This window comes from Glossina fuscipes, unplaced genomic scaffold (genome assembly GCF_014805625.2).
Source record: "Glossina fuscipes isolate IAEA_lab_2018 unplaced genomic scaffold, Yale_Gfus_2 121, whole genome shotgun sequence".
Taxonomy (NCBI): Eukaryota; Metazoa; Arthropoda; class Insecta; order Diptera; family Glossinidae; genus Glossina; species Glossina fuscipes.
Genome location: NW_023998464.1, coordinates 6872982 through 6879003, shown reverse-complemented (window position 1 = coordinate 6879003; position 6022 = coordinate 6872982). Strand labels below are relative to the sequence as shown.

At 35.5% G+C, this 6022-nt stretch overlaps 1 pseudogene; it reads right to left on the bottom strand.

The window, feature by feature from the left end:
• Positions 1 to 291: 291 nt before the first annotated feature.
• LOC119640519 lies at positions 292 to 912 on the bottom strand (annotated as a pseudogene).
• Positions 913 to 6022: the final 5110 nt, after the last annotated feature.

The following is a 6022-nucleotide window of genomic DNA, read 5'->3' as shown; positions in this document are numbered from 1 at the left end:
CTGTTTAATCTAAAATAAAAGAAAGAAAGACCGTAAATAAGTAATACGTACTTATACATATATAATAATTTATTTACCTTTGCTTTGCTGCATTTCGAGCATGATTTCTCCTTCTTACTTCGATGAACTATGCCTCTACTGCATAATCCCGCTGTCTTAAAGAAGGCAAGCCATCCCACCGCGGTATGCGCTTGCCCATGTTCTTCTCCATCATTTTCTGGTCCATCGCTGAATACAACGCTTCATGCGCGAACTTCATTTTCAGAACAACTTATTTCGGTAGATGAAGCATTAATTCAGTTCTACCAAACCGTCAACAAATGCAAAGCGACCACCCTTAAAATCTTTATTAAACGTATTCAAATATAGCAGCGAAGTATAATGGAATGCAGGAAAAGTTTCCTGTAAAAAATTGCAATATATTTTTTTTTTTTAATTACTTCGTTTCTGAAGTAATTAATACGCTTTCCACCTGTTCACGCCAATACTCATCGTGCACAGATTTTGTAGAACAATTGGTTAATTGCGAAAAAAGATAGGATATATCAAATGCGAACGATAGGGTTCTATGCTGAATTTCTCTTATCTGAAATGCTAGTAAGATATTCAATTTACTCTATATACTCTTAAATGTTCCCTTTTCATAAATTCCATTGCTTGAGACATTTTGTATACGTTAACAAACTCGTTGCCCTTAGAATGTAGGTCCAGTGTTGAAGCTCCTCCTCTGGAATCAACCAATTTAATAATGCTTTCTATTAAAGTTTGCAACACGTCTACTGCTTTTGACTCAATCAATTGATCAGCTATAAAACGATCACCATTTGCGAGAACACGTGAAGGGAACTCCTGCATTTCTTTCCTGGAATAAGGAAATTTTTGAATACGTAAGTCCAGATGATTAATAGTGTTTAATCATGTTTAATATGGTTTTGATGTGAAAGTCTGCCAAATTTTGAAATGTTTAATCAAGGTTCATCATGTTTAAGCTTAATGGCTTTTTATATTCTTGTTCGCGTTTTGCTAAAAAATAAAAACTTCATTACATTTTCAATGCGTTACAGAATTTAAAAATGTTGATGTCTTTCCCAACCCAAGGTTACATTAGAAAACTTAGCAATTTTATTGGCCGTTTTAATTTGTAGTAAACGTCTTTACTGGATGTTGATTTATTAAAAAGGAGCGGAGCAGTTGGACATTGAACGTTTTTACAAAATCTCCGTGGTCATGACATAACCGGAATAATGGAAAACTCAGCGAGAGAATTTGCTAAAAAGAACAATATTTTATGGCTGAGGACATAGATGCATCCTACAGCGAGATAGATCGATTTTGTTATGCCGATCGATTCAAAAGCACTTTTAGTTGTGGTGTATATGGTACCATTAGGTGGTCCAAATTCTAGTTTGCTTCAAGTAATAAACAAAGGCTTATTGATAAACTCCGTACTGTTGTCACTTCTGAGAATTTTCAATCCTTTTCCTTTCTTTTATTTATTACCATTGCGCAATATAAAAACCCCTTTGTGGCCAAAACTCTTATTACCGTTCCAATCTATAAAATTTAGTGCCTAGAAGATTTAACAACCAGAAACGCGCACCCAGGTCCAAAGTCAACAATGGATACAATAAAATTAGATCAAAATTCTACTGGAGTGATCAATGAGTTTTGAGGGCGTAGAATAGGAGATTGATCTTAGTTCATTGGATATAGTGAGCGAGTGAGCAACCGTGATCAGAAATGATTTCCCAAAGTATGAACTAGTTATTAAGGGAATAGATATTTGTGCGCTGCTTGAAAGACGTATAAGGTTAAATCTTTGACCCAAAAACTTCGGTGTATGCTTCTTGATTATTTTATGAAAGTATATAAGATATTTTATAGACAGTGACATATGATTGTAATATCGATTTTCTTATTGACCGGAGGCAGAATTATGATCCCTTGCGCCAACCATAAACCTAGCACCATCGCTATTCACCAACAACTTAATCCTATGAAAATTATCAGCTATCGTACATATATATACTTTAATAAAATAGCTATGATATCACCAGGACATGGGCCACTTTATAACTTACATGATAGGACAATATAGTCGTCGAAAAGAAAGACACAATCTTGAATAATCAAGTTCTCTGTCAATAACAAATAAATAAATAAATAATAATACCGAAAATTTTTAATTTGCCCACAGTTTCTAGTTCACTTCCTCCCAATTGAATTCTCATATCCATTGTTCCAAATCTCGTAATTTTTGATTTCGGGATATTCAGCAGTATCGGGTATGATTTCATACAGCGTTCAACCCGATCTGAAGGGTCATGAATAATAATTTGTAACGCATCTTGACTGAGTGCCATGAAACAAAAACTGAATATCATCTGCGAAAGCGTACACCTAGCATATTCCCGACTCAACCACAATAAAGAACTCATTCAAATACATTAAAGACAACAGCGGCTCAAGGCTGTGTTCTTCTTCACTTCTCGCCTCTCATATATCTGGGCGCCGACCTTTAAAAGACACAAATTGTCTCCTACCATATGGATACGACTTTGTGAGTGAACACGAAGCACTTGAAAACTCACTGTTAAGTTTCTTTCACTAATAAGCATCTTTCCGTGATTGACTCGATCAAAAGCCTTGGATATGTTCAATGACACTCAAATACTTATTCCACCTTTATTTGTGGATTCAGTAACTCCTAGCAACTTACATGAGGCATTCCAATCGTCGAACTGTGCAATGTGACGTGAGATTTGAGTTATTCAGTATGAGATTTTAGAAATTTACGTCATTACTATTATAGAAAGAGATGAAATCTTTCTCAATTACACAAGACGCAAAATCGCAAATACCCATCAATGAGAAATCCTGGTACTCAATATAGTTACGCGGGGTTCTGTTTGACAACAAAGGCAATTCAAAGGAGGCACATATAAATGCACAGTGCGACGATAAAAATGGACATTGAAATTGACTCATAGTACACAATTGATGGATTGATCAGATATAGAGATGTTGTATTATTACACAGCTGAATATTGGTTGGCAGCATATTATGTCATTCAAAATAAACGCTCAAACTATGATACGGATATATTTCTACCTTTATTTGAAGCGGACGTCAAATTTATGATCGAGGCGTCTTAGTTAAAATCGATGATGAAGGCAATGAATTTATTGTTGATCGTGTTTATAATCGAGGTGCTTACATCTTATACATCATGGAACGGTGGAAGGCACACTTTCTGCTGGCAACAAGCTGAGATTGCTTATCGACACGCTACGTAGATCGTTGACAATGAAAAATCATTCAACTAGACGTGCCCTTAATTATTGCCTTCTTCAAGTATTAGGCAAGGATACAGACCAAACGGGTTCTCTTGTTGTTCCAGAAAAATTACGGTTCGATTTTAATAGCAAGTCTGCAATGACATCATAACAAATTGCTAAAACTGAGCAAATGGCACGAGAAACAGTTTATAAAAATATGCCTATTGATGCTAAAGAATGTTCCATTGCGAATGCAAAGTATATTAAGGCCGACGTTCGATTTTCGACGCAGTATATCCCGACCCAGTACGAGAAATATCTTTAGGTGTTACCGTTGAGAAACTTATGGAAAATCCAAAGGGTGACGACGGTGACCACATTTCTGTTGAATTTTGGGGTAGACTGTAGCCGCATTAACAAAACAAAGTTTACAGTTGATCGACACAAATTATATTCTTTGAAATAAAGAAAAAAAGAGAAAATTGAAAAGAAAAGAAGGAAAGGAATACAACTCTCAAAAATTATTATATATAGTAGCATGTTACTAAAGAGGCCACTGATTCTATACAAAGAAGAAGAGTGTCACATACATATTGCAGAGAATCCAGGAGTCAGTGGCATTTATAGCTCAATATTCAACATATTTCTGTAGATTAATCCAACTAGAGCTTAAGAATGGTACGTTGATGACAGCACGTCACAAGGTCGTCACAAGGTTCAAGTTGAGGAATTACAAGAATTCTTGGTACCTCTCTCCGATATTAAATACATCTAATGCAGACCCGACTCTTCAATTTTTTTTTTAGCACAGCATTGGGCACTGTCTTGCAACCAATAATTCGCTTTTCCCTCTTCAAATTGCCTCAGATCTAAGAAAGTTTACTGGCCATGTGTGTAAGGTGATGATTTAAAAAAATTCTTCTGTCAATATGAGCCACTTCGTAGTCTTCCAACACTTCCTTTAATTTTAAGGGGGGAGCTGCGTAATAAATTTTATTATGTAATCCTCCATGTTCCTTCTACTTCTTTCAAAGTTGGCACCCATACTCTTGCCCATTTTATGAATTGTCACTTAGAGTTGGGCACCAAAATCACGATTTGTTATCTATTTATCACTATAGGTTGATTAGGTGCACTTTTTCCAATTTTAAATTAAATCAAATAATTATTGCTAACCAACGTGCGGAGCCCCAGCGCTCCATGTGTCTGCACTTTCTAATGATATCACCATCATTGTTGAACGCAGTATAGTTCCTGTATTGTCTTTCTCTTTTTTCGCCTTCTTTCTGTTCCCCTTTTTTGTTCCTCTCCTTGTCAGTGGATAATTTTAGTCCATTTGCATTTCACCGTCATATAGTTTTTCCGCGAAGCAGTTAAATTTTGTAAAAGTTCTTCTTGGAGTTTCTCAAATTTATCATCTCTATTTCGGATAAGGTAAACTTTTACAAATCTAGCTTAATCGCACATGCGCCCACCCACGCGAACCATTTCGAGTTGTTCTTTTATTCGGTTTGCTCAACTGGTAATGGCTTTTGAGTGCATTTGCGTCTCGTGTAGGCGTCACAAGAAATATTTTTTGGCAAATAAATGTTAAGTTCTCGACCTAATTGGTTCGGTGAGAGTTACTTTTACTTTACTTTTACTATCAAGTGCTACATGTCCGTGACTATTGTGCCATTTCATTGCTGTCATCGATGACTTCATCATGTTTCATGGATCCACTGCTCTAAATTCTGACAAAAAAGAACTACACTGCAGGCCCGGGGCACATAGTTCATCGACAAGTGTCGTATTAAATTTCTTCATAACTAATTTTACAATGCTCTCCTCTTTGACAACCGGTTTGTAATTTTCTGCAAGGACAACTGTGTTCTCGTGTTTTTGCGTGTTTTTACCGATTGATAATTTATTATTTGAGGTAGTTGTATTGGTGTAAAACTCAGTACAGTAGTTCGCCATATCTGCATTGCCCTTTCTCTTTGGCTTGAGCAACTCATCCGACACGAACTCCTGCCTTTGCAAAATTCTATCAAAGTTACTCCCTGTGATAAGCGAGTTGTACCTATGCCGTGTTTAAACTAATAAAAAAATTTCACATCCACTTTTACAAAACTGCCAAAACTTCGTACATTCGTAAATAGAACTAAATATATTCATTATAATTCGTTTTCCAGCTTCTGCATGTTCCTAATGGTTCAGGGGTTCAGTTCTTACTCAAGTCTATAGCCGGATTGGGAGTGTGCCTCTGTGCTAGATGTTTACATGTTTTTTTCATTCTTCTTTTTTTTTTTTTTCTTTTGTTTTTTATATATAAATAAATTTTTTTTTTTATTTTTTTTTTTTTTTTTGGTATTTTATAAGAACATTCATAACAAGTAAATGAGATTTATTTTTAAGAGCCAATGTAATTCGGCAGTGTGTTTATGTTCACGTTAGCAGCGTTCCATGTGTAAGTAAACAAACAAATTACGATCTCACCTTTTTCTTTATGTTTGCTATTTTATCTTACAAACCCATCATTTTACACACTTTAAAAATGATGTTTTATTGTACTTGCATGCAACACTACTCTTCCACCAGGAATCAGGTCCTGGGAAAACAAGTATTTTGGTAAGTCAACATTGATGAAGATGAAAGCAAGAAACCAAGAAAGGACGAAAAGTATTTGAAAGTGAAGGAAAAGAAACGAACTATTTCGACACATGTTCATCGTCTATAAATCACAAGTTGAAATGCTTGGAAA